This window comes from Tiliqua scincoides, chromosome 4, assembly GCF_035046505.1.
Source record: "Tiliqua scincoides isolate rTilSci1 chromosome 4, rTilSci1.hap2, whole genome shotgun sequence".
Classification (NCBI taxonomy): Eukaryota; Metazoa; Chordata; class Lepidosauria; order Squamata; family Scincidae; genus Tiliqua; species Tiliqua scincoides.
Window position 1 is genome coordinate 192,004,800 of NC_089824.1, and position 11,413 is coordinate 192,016,212.

The window sequence follows — 11,413 nt, forward strand, 5'->3', positions numbered from 1 at the left end:
TGAGTCTTCTTGTCAGAGCCTTGTGGCTTCTCACACCAGCGTGTCTCTCACTCCACCTCCATGAACCCAACACCCCTGCCTTGGATCCACACTTGGATCCACGCAAGAGCAGGATATTGAAATCTTGAGGCATACTTTCTAATCTTGTAAATTTATTTTGCAGAGTTTATCAGGAGGCCAAAGAATACAGTGCTACAAAAAAAAAAAAAAGTAATAACTAGTAAGTTCTAAGGCAGGGGTGCTCAAACCCCGGCCCAGGGGCCACTTGCGGCCCTCAGGGACTCCCAATCCGGACTGCGGGGAGCCCCCAGTCTCCAATGAGCCTCTGGCCTTCCAGAGATTTGCTGGAGCCCATGCTGGCCCAACGCAACTGCTCTCAGCGTGAGGGTGGCTGTTTGACCTCTCATGTGAGCTGTGCGACAAGGGCTGCTTGCTGTTTGACATCTGTGATGCAGTAGCAGCAGTGAAGGAAACACCTGCCTTGTTTTGTGCAAGGTCTTTTATAGGCCTTGAGCTATTGCAAGACCATTCATTCATTCATATAAGTTCCATCTCTCATATATTCATGTATGTAAATTTGTTCACTGAGGCTAAGAGGCAAAGAAGGAAGGCCCATAGCCAGGGAGACAGACCAGGGACAGACTGCACTTGCTCCCGGTGTGGAAGGGATTGTCACTCCCGGATTGGCCTTTTCAGCCACACTAGACGCTGTGCCAGAACCACCTTTCAGAGCGCGATACCATAGTCTTTCGAGACTGAAGGTTGCCAATATATATAAATTTGTTCAAATTTTATTCCTGGCCCCCACTACAGTGTCAGAGAGATGATGTGGCCCTCCTGCCAAAAAGTTTGGACAGCTCTGTTCTAAGGTGACACTTTCTCCAAAGAACACAAGTTCAAGTAGGTCAAAGCTTTAGTGGCATAGCTAAGGGATCTGACGCCTGGAGGCGCAAAAATTTTTAACGCCTCCCCATGGGGTGTAAACACCCCCAGGGGCCAGATGCCCAGAACACCCCCTGGGGTGTCTGGGAGGTAGTCTGAGGTGCGGGGAGTCTGCACATGACACCTCAGAAGGCCTCCTGGAGGCCTAAAAATGCACTTCCAGGTTTTTGGCAAAAACTTGAAGTGCTGTTTGGAGGCCTCCAGGAAGCTTTCTAAGATGTTCTGAGCTGGGGGAGGCTGTGTGTGGCCTTCCTGTACCTCAGAACTCCTCCCAGACATGCCTCCAAATGCCTGCCTGCCTTGGGATCTGCCATCAGGGTGGGGTTGGCACCCTCTCAAGGTGTGGTACCCAGGGAAATGCATCCCCTGCCCCCCTTAGCTATGCCACTGCAAAGCTTTTAGGCCCTGTGAGAGATGTCCAGCACCAGCCAGATCCAGTTCATGATCGCATTGCCCAGGCAAACTTAGGTGTGTTGCCCCAGCAGATATTTTTTTCTTCCCTTGCTTCATTTCTTCCAGGGAGGATGACTTAGCATCATCTGTGGGCCTAATTAGAGGGGACGTAGGAGTAATCTCTCTCTCTCACATGAATTGAAATGCAGCAGCAGATATCTGCAAATGTGATCAGAGCAGTGGAGATGCTTAGTTCATTTGCCTCAGGTCATTTAAAGTAACTTGTGACTTTCCTAGTCATGATTGGGGATTTTGATTGACAAAATGACTTGATTGAGAGAGAGTTCAGCTCCTCTTCCTCTTCCACTGTTCCACTCACATGTTTGGCCCAGCTGGCCTTTCAGTAAAAGTATACCAGGAGTTGTCCCTGCATCCACAGTAAACTGGGAATGGAATAATAACATCTGTATTGAAACAGTAATTGCCTAGCTCAGATGCATGGTGATGAGGAAGAGGGATGTCTCCCACGGGTTTGCCAGACTTAGCTTGTTAATATTTGTAAAGCTTTTCAAGATCCTCAAGGGAAAGTTATATTGCAGTTCTACAAATTGAAAGAAATACAGATGCACTGAGTGCTATAGTTAGGGGGATGTTTATATCTTCTGATTTAGTATATCTTAGCCTCATAGAGCTTGTTGCCAAACATGGATAAGAGGTAGACCAGCATTTGTGATTCACAAGCACAACCGGCCAATGTTGGAGTGTACAAGGATTTAGCTCCACTTCAGGGGGCCTTATTATAGGTAACTGACAGACTGTTGCAAGTCAGTGGCTCTGTTATTGTCTCAGGGACTTTACAGCTCATCCGGGTAATGACTGGAGCTGTGCGTGTAATGAAATGTCTGTTGCAATGAATTCTCTAAGGAAGACGAAAATTACCCTCTTCTTACGGTCATTTGATTTGCTAATTATCCACAGGAAAAGTTTGGATTGGATGTCGGCTCCCCAAATTATGCTGTCTGCTGAAGAATACCATGGAGGGGGAGGTTCAGAGAACTCTTCCCCAAGAAAAACAGGAGAAGTTATCATGAAAACAAGAACGTTACAGTAAATTTAATCCAGATGTGAGTGAAAGGATTCATTTTGTGTTTGCTGTATCTCTCCAAGGGAATGGTTGCAGAAACTGAAGATAGAAGGTGTATACGAAGGAGAGCAAGTCATGGAGGAGAAAGAATTGACCTGAGTGAGAATAGCTTGTAACTAAACCCTGTCCAACTGTGGTTGTCTTTGGCTGGCCAATCAGGGCTTCATGAAATTAGCCTTTTTCTTCTCTATCATGGTGATTTGGTGATGATGGAGAGAAGCAAGGTGTGTAGTCTGTGCACAAAACCTTCTCATGCACCCTTCTTGGGAGGCTATGAGCTATCCCCCCACCTAGATGCTGTCACCAGGAAGGAAAAGACACAAAATGGGACACCCTTATTCAGTCTTTCCATCTAGGACAGCCTAATTACTGAGGTTCCCTGCTTACTAAAAGTGCCACTTAACCTGGTAGACCCCAGTAGACCCCACTCCTCAACAGCCACTGATGCTGATGTAGCTCTTTGTAGCATCAGTCCAGAGTGACCTATCAGAGGTCAAAGGGCAGTAGCTCTCAGTGCAGCTCAGGAAGGAGCACACATGGATAAGTGTGCCTAAATGTGTCTGAACTTACCCCATTTTATATTTGGGGTACCACCTGCAAATTTTTATGAAACCCCACATGAAACCATGTGTGTCTTGGTTGCAAATCCAAGACTTGGAGAATGAATGTCATGTGATGACACAGGATGGGGTAGTGTCCTACATTCAATCACAGGATGAATTTAGTGTGTCAGCTTGGCCTTATGCGTGTGTACAAGTCGAACTCTGGATCAGCTCTCGGTCCTGGTCATCCCTTTCTGAGGTCTAATTTTTTTTTTAAAGAAATATATTTTAAATGCCTGTTCATCCTATGCCTTATACCTTCTCAAAATCTATTAATGTTTTAAATCACACTTGCAAAGCCACCTTGCTTGGCTTTCTGATCTCAGCATGGAGATGTTCTCAAGGAAGAAAGGAATGAACTTTCTGCCCTGCTGACTGTGCTCTACAGCACTGAACGGGATAACAGACAGCTGCCATGCACACATGCCTTACAGGGAAACCATTGGGTTCCTTCAGAACCATAGAAAAGTTTTCCCTGCTATTCTGTGAAGGGGCTGTAAAGCTGTGGAATCCAGGCTTCCAATACCTCTCATGCCCCAAGAAGATGCCCAAGAAGATTGAATTTGTTTCTCAGTTGCATAGTCCAGTTTCCTGCTGAGAAGTTATTGACAACCAAGTCATCACTGTAGGGATTAGGTGATGTTGAAAAATGCTTTGAAATGGAATTGATGTCATGAAAAATGCAACTGCTCTTGCTGCGTGTTTTTTTGTTGTCCCTGCCATTAAAATTCCAGACCACTAAATAACCTGATGTTGAATTACGATCTCACGGTAAAGGACCCATAAGAAATGAGGAATTCTATGCTAAACTTGTGGGGTTAATTAGCAAGAGCATTGTAAGAAAATTGCAGTATATTTTGTCTCTTCCAACTTGTGCACATATGCTGAAGAGGTTCTATAGCTCGAAGATGCTGAAGGCTTGGGGTTCAATTCTTGGCATCTCTGCTTCAAAAGAAATGCAACTAGTCAGAAGAGACAACTCCGGTCTGACATGGTGTTAGGCAGATGATTCTTGTCATGTGTATCCACCCTTCCTCCATTGAGCTAAGCTTGGATGTGGATTGGAGGTAGGCAGGGAGGGGACAGAAAGGGGTGGGAGGTAATGGGGCTGGCAGTATTGGCAGCAGTGGCACACGCCAATATCCCAATTCCCTATCAGGCCTTGATCCCCCAACCTGGGTCCAGGTGAACTTGTGCCAGCTGGCACAGGTCCAAGTAGACCCAGTATGCTGGCTTGGGTTTACCCCGGAGCAAGGGAACAAATGTTCTCTTACCACAAGGAAGTCTCTAGAAGCCACAGCTTCCTTGCAGCATTCAGCAGGTGCCACATTAACTCAACAGCATTGCTAAGCTGGGAGTTGCATAGGATAGGACTGCCAAGTGTCCCTTTGGAGGTATTAAGCAGGATGAGCTTGAAAAAAGCCAGGGACCCTCAGTGTGAGGGGACAAGTGTTATTAAACAGAATGCTTGTATAAGGGACAAGGGGATGGAAGTGAGTGGCAGGTACATGATATTGGTACACTTGTTCCTTGAGATGCTAAAAGTATACCATTTTACAAGTGCATATGAGCCTGTATGGAGGGCAATCTATAAATCTAAGCTCCCTCTGGTTTTATATATAACATGCTTTAATGTTCCCTGTCACACTTAATGGGCTTTAATTTTGCCCTTACTATCAACTTTATTATATGCGCTATCCTGATTGTGCGTTATGACTTATCACATTATTTTTCCACCTTTTTACAAAAAAGAAAAAAAGCAAATTTGATTAGAACCTGGATTCACCTTGATTCAAGGGTATAGACTGTCCCTTTATCTCGCTCTGTACTGAATGCTAGTCAAAAGGTAGGGGACACTTTTACTTAATAAGTAAACAAGTGAGAGACTCAATCCTCCCCTGAGGCATTAGTGTATTATGTTGGTTCCAAGAACCCGCTACTCCAGTGGTGTAGCTAGAGGGGGTGTAAAGCTAAGTTTTGCAGGGAGCCTCACAGAGGCGTGTGCACCCACTGCCCAGAAGGGCTCTGAAGGGGAGGGGCCACTTGCATGCCACAGTGAGGCTCCCTGCAAAATTTAGAGCTTTGCACACCCTCTAACTATGCCACTGTGCTTCTCATCAGGGTTACTGTAACATTTTTTGCCAGCTTCCTTCCTGCATGCTCCCACAGAAGCAAATGAAAGCCTTGGCTTGAGGAGCAGATTGTTCCCATTCATCACTGCCTATTGAAATGATGCTAATGTTTCTAGTGACGCGATAGGGGCACCAACCCCCAATTAGGATGGTCATAGCTTCACAAATTCAAACAGAATGCATGGCGTCTGCTCTGTTTGGTTGAAATTGCAATGCTGACATTTCGCTTTGACTATGCCATGCGAAGGCTTCCATTAATGTTAATACTTAACATTTTTATTGTACCAGAGCAAAGCCCTTCACAATTGCAATACATGATCTCAGTGTTCCGTAGTTACAGCTCGGTAAAGTGGGCCAATGTGACACTATCTTCATGTTACAGCAGTGCTCTTCCACCTTATCACCGACATGTTCACTGAATGTGTGAGTGTGGGGCAGGGCAGTGGGATTGTGCCCGTTGGTCTTGTATCCTGCTTTTTTGGGGGTGCAGCTGTTAGTCTTGCCTCCAATTTTTGCGCATTTATCCAAAGATATGAACAGGCCCTATATATTATGTAGAACACTACTGGAAATCATGGTCATGCCAAGGTTCTCAACTGCACAAAGACAGTGGCAGCCCAACGCGACCCAGTGCCCAATGCAACCCAGGACCGACTGTGCACTTGATCCCCCCCAAACAAAAACCCTGGACAGAAAAATTCAGTCCCTTACTGCCTCAAGTTGCTTCTTCCTGCATGATCTCTTCCCACAAAACAAGAAGCGCAGAACTTCATTTCTTGTTTTATTTAAAGGGATGGTGCAAAGAAGGAACAAGATGAGCAGACCGCATAAGGGATTGATGTGGCTCCAACTGTAGTGGGCTGGAGGGATGTGGGGCCAGGGTAAAGTACACCCCGAGTCTGCTGCTCCTCCCCATCCCCAGCCACTCTACACAAGCTGCGTCATTTATGTCCTAGATGGGCCAGCCATGCACCTAGGGCTCATTTTCACCATTAGGTTAACATTAGGGCAGGGCTGGAAGCTATACCCATGTTAGGGGAAGAGTTAGTGATTCTGCTCCTTTCCACAGTCAATTGTATCGGAGGTGGGAAGTATGAAAAGAATAGTGTTCATGCAGGGGTGGTATGTGTATAGGAACTAAGAGAGAGTCCATAGCTCAGTTAAGGTTTATTCCAGAGCTTTCTTGACTCACAGTTCGTTCACTCAACTACTGCATTACTGTGATGAATGCTTTTTTTATATAATCCCCCCCCTTTTTGCCTGTTGCTGCTTATTTCTGGCCATTTCTAGCCCACCTCTCTGAGGAGTTTGGTAGGTTGTAACAGGTTGGTAGGGGTATTTGAGGGACCGCCTCCTTCTCTACAATCCTGCCCGTGCTCTTAGATCATCTGGAGGGGCCCTTTTGACTGTGCCGCCACTAAGAGATGTGAGAGGGGCGGCGGCCAGGAAGAGGGCCTTCTTGGTGGTGGCCCCCTAAATGTGGAATATACCCTCCCCTTAGAATTGAGAACTGCTCCCTCGTTGCTAACATTTCAGCGTGGACTGAAGACCTTTTTATTTCAAAAAGCTTTTAATTGTTGACAGGCTGGCTGGTGTTATTGCTTCTTGCTTTTTTATATGAGAATCCACGGGGTTTTGTTTATTTTTTAGATTTTTAATTATTGTAAATAGTTTTAATGATTGTTTTTAATGTTGTATTTTAAATTGTTTGTAAGCTGCCTTGTGTGCCCTTTGGGCAAAAAGGCGGGGTATAAATTAATAAAATAAAATAAAAAAATAATAACCTAACAAAACTCCCTGGAATCCTAGGTGGAGCAGCCATGTATCCTGGGGGGCTCTTCCAAAAGTTTGGAACACCATTCCCAAAAAGCTACATGTGCAGAATGTGAATTGAGCTGCTGACTTTCTCCCATGGGAAGAGTCGGAGCATGGAAAGTGTGTCACAAGAGGGCAGAGAAAGAAAAGCTGCCATGTCAGTTGAGATGTGCATAGCTGTTCTTCCTTCTCCCATTCTCCCCTTTTGCAGGGGCTTCCAGGGGGCTCTGCAGCTGGGGGCCATCCAGTGATCTTGCAAATCTGTCAGCCAACTTGCTCCACCAGTACCTTCACAAAGAGGGCAGATGGGTCCCAGCTGGGAAAGCCTGGGCTATCAGGCAGGGCTGGGAGGTGTCTTGTCATAAACCTTTCTTTAGAGATCTTATGCTCACTTTAGAGGAATTAGCCTCCATTCTTCACTCAAAGTAGCCGTAATACTGTGGAAGGCACCACTGGACCCCACCACTAGGGTAGCTCGCCTGTTCAAACTACAGAGGTTCTCCTTCCTTCCCTATCCCATCAGCAGCTTCTCCAGCTACAGTAGCAACACCTTGGTTCTAAGCAGCTCCTGGGCATGCCAGCCACACAGTAGCCTCTATTCCATCCATTCTCTTTCTACACCCACATCCTCTGGCACTGATTATCTCACCTTTATCCCCAAGGTCCTCATTATCTCTCCTAAGTCGAAGCTGTGAGCCACATCTACTGCAAACCAAAGACTTTGGGATTAACTCTGTATTTTCCCAGCCCTGTCAACATGACACCACATACTATCTCCTCTTCCACAATCTCCACTGCAGGAGGGCATGGGCCTTTGGACTCACCCCTAAGTCTGCTCCTGTGATGCTGGCCCTACCTCTGGTTGTGCATATTTGGGTGGCACAACATTACTTCGACAATGTACAACTAAATGTTGGGAAATTTATCCTAGAAGTTAATGTTTCCAAAATTCTTCGGTGGGCTGTGCAGCCAGGCTTGGAAATGGCTCAGGGCCCAATCCTATCCAATTTGTCAGTGCTGGTGTAGCTGTGACAATGGGGCATGTGCTGCATCTTGCAGTAGAGGGGCAATCACCTCAAGGTATAGGAATATGTTCTCTTACCTCAGGGCTGCGTTGAGGATGCACCGGTGCTGGTAAGTTGGAACACATTGAGCCCTCATTCATTTGGCTGTTCACATGGTTGACAACTTTCAGTGTCGAAAGACTATGGTATAAGCCTACAGCACCCGGTATTCCCAGGCAGTCTCCCATCCAAGTACTAACCAGGCCTGACTCTGCTTAGCTTCCGAGATCAGACGTGATCAGGCATGTGCAGGGTAACAGTTGGCTGTTCACAGTTCTGCTGTGAAAACTAGTTTGTAGCAGAAAACAAGCGTGCCTGTTTTCCTCTGCGAATTGTGTAATGGGTTTTATGAGGTTCAAGAGGCAGAAAGGGATGTATTCAAAATGGTTTCTTGGTGGGAAAATGTATCAGGGACAACAATTGTCATGCACAGTGGTAGTAGGTGGGGTGAAGAGCGAATGTGTGGATAAGTGAGTATCTGCACTGTTGAGAAGTTACCGTACAGGCCAGATTTTTAAAAGGAGAGCAAATTCTACTGGCCAGGCATGCTGAACTCTTTTGAAAAGCAATCCATTTTGGCGCAATAAGGATTGATGTAGGAACCTTGACACTCTTGCAGTTGTGATTCTTGCTTCAGTGGCTAAACAAGAGTGGCAATCTTCAGACAATCCTCACTCCCAGACCTCCAGTTTATAGAAGCACTTTGTGACCACTTTTTAGCCGCACAACCCTGTGACATTTCTTATGCTGTAATTAGATGGGGAAAAATTCTTTAGGCTCTGCAGGCATTTCTTTTTCTTTGGACTGACAGCAGTCCTGCCCTCTCTGCATTACTGGGCCACTTGAGTGACAAGAGTTCAATTTCCATGGAGTGAGGGGAAGAAGAGTCTTTCCATAGGGACAGCTAATCATGTTTAAAGGGCCAAGAGGAAAGGTGTGCTCTGGTGTCTCGGGTAGGGATTATGCATACATCCTTCAGAGTAGAAGCGTCCCTTGGGAATAGCAGGTTCTGAAATGGCAGAGCTACACTGTGGAAAATGGAGGGTAGTTGATAAACTTTCCATCCTTTGTTCTTTTGTAGGGCTACATAAAGCACTCAGGCAGCTGAATGGACAAAGGATCCTTCTGATCATTAATTTAAAAATGGAAAGCAAATTAACCCCTTCTCAAAAGGTCAAAGGTTGGGAAGGGAGTATGTGGGTAGGTGGGTGAGTAAGTACCCACCCTGTCATTGTCAAAGTCATAGACGCTGTCCAATAGGTACCCATGACAATTGCAGAACCATGTTGCACACAAGTGCATAATACCACTGTTTAGATGGGGGGGGGGTAGGATTTCACTATCATTGATGGATTTATCTCCAGTCATGGTATGAGAGCAGTAGTGTAATCTGGATGGAAGATGTTTGTATTCGTTATAACTAAAGGGTTACAAAAGTAGCACAATATCTCTGTTTCAAAAGGGGGGGGAGAGAAAGAAAAGAAATGTCTGCACAAACCTTACTGTTAGACCATAGCAAGTCTGGCATCAATTTGCTTCAGTATAGGTTAAGAACTTGACCTGGAGCCAGCATCAGTACTTGAGGATACAGCGCTTGCATCTGATGAATTCTCCTGATGGGCTCAGACTGGCTGTTACTGGTGTCCTTGTTTTTCCTTGTACTGCTCTTTCCTTAACAAGCAGAATGCAACACCTCCTTTGTCTCCATTAACAGAAGAACAACACAAATAAATCTGCAGCCTGCTGAGAAAGAACTGCACTTAGGAAGTGGTGATGTACATTTGCAATTAAACGGTGGCTCTGGATTGCTCCCAGGAAAATAGCATGCATGGCTATTTGCAAGTGCTCCCAGAATGTGTGCTGAGTAGACACAGTCAGATAAGCTCCGGAAGCTACTCTGAAAGGACAGAGGTAGGAAAGTCATGTAAGTAGAGAAGAAGCTGACCTTCTGAGAAGAGGCTTGGGATAGCCTCTGAGGTTTGGGATTTTCTTTGTTTCCTTTCATTCTCTCTTCTTGACCTGTACTCACGGAACCAAATGAGCAGTGATGGGGCAATCATATTCATGTGTCTGCCCTGTTCACATATAATGTTTACACATGATGGCTTTTCCATCGAAAGGAGTGCACAGGTGAGCGGGGATGAGTCCTCCCGCTCCATTACCATCTCTTTGCACTCTCTTATGTCAGTCACTTGTCCCCTAGCCTGGCTCAGCTATTGTGACCTGGGTCAAGAGAGGAGTGCTTGCTGTGATGAAACTCAGAAGGGCAAGGCAGGGGAGGGAGAGAGTTCTATTTGCCTTACCTGTACTCCTTTTAGATGGAAATAAAGACGATACTCCCCATTTTATATGTGACAAGCTCAAAAGTAAAGAAATGTGTACCATGTAGTCGGGCGGATGCTTACTCACAAGTAGCAGACATGCAGGGCTGCATCTTGAGTGGAGGCCACAGCATGGAGGTAGGGCACCTATAACCACATGTTTTCTTTCTACTTTTGCTGTAAGGTGAAACTGCGTGTTACCTTGGCAGATGTGTGATCCAAAACCTGCATTTGCAGGAATAATGTGAATGTGGGACTGAAGGCGGCAAACGTAAGAAGAATCATACAGAGGAAAGACGTATGCTTAACCCCTCCTCTGCCTACTGATTCTCTCCTGTGAACGCTCTTCCTTTGTGGCCATTTTTATGCTAGCTATGCTTACTTTCAGTTTTGGAGTGAGACTACGGAAAAATAGCCTATGTGGATATTTGCAGGGAAGAATCTTGGGAAAGGGGAGGTTAAGCACACTTTCCCCCATTTATTCTGTTTTTCCGAAACTACTTCTCCCCACGCAGCCCCATTTGCCATACAAGGAAACACTGGGTTCAAGATTCACAGAAAGTTTCAGAGGCCTACTGTCAAGTGTACTTTACACATCCATTAAATTGCAAAGCAAGTGCCCTTTTCTTTTTAAAAAAAATATTATTTGTTTTAATGCCACGTGATCACTAGGGGGATAGACCCTCTCGTGGAATAATGGCACAAACATGCAGCAGTGTGGAACTGCCCACTAAATGCGTTTCCCCATTAAAAAAAATCACCTTTCAAAGAAAACCCATCAAACATGGTTATCAATTATAAAGTGACTATTCAACGAATATTGGACTATTCAAAGAATAGCAGATGAATATATGATAGCGATGTCTCAAAAAACTATGGTATAAGCCTACAGCACCCAGTATTCCCAGGTGGTCTCCCATCCCAGTATTATCCAGCCCTGACCCTGCTTAGCTTCCAAGATCAGACAAGATCAGGCATATGCAGGGTAACAGTTGTTACA

The 11,413-nt window shown here is 45.5% G+C and overlaps 1 pseudogene; it reads right to left on the reverse strand.

Moving 5' to 3' along the window:
- Positions 1 to 8,243: 8,243 nt before the first annotated feature.
- LOC136649876 (5S ribosomal RNA) lies at positions 8,244 to 8,364 on the reverse strand (annotated as a pseudogene).
- Between the last annotated feature and the right edge of the window lie 3,049 nt (positions 8,365 to 11,413).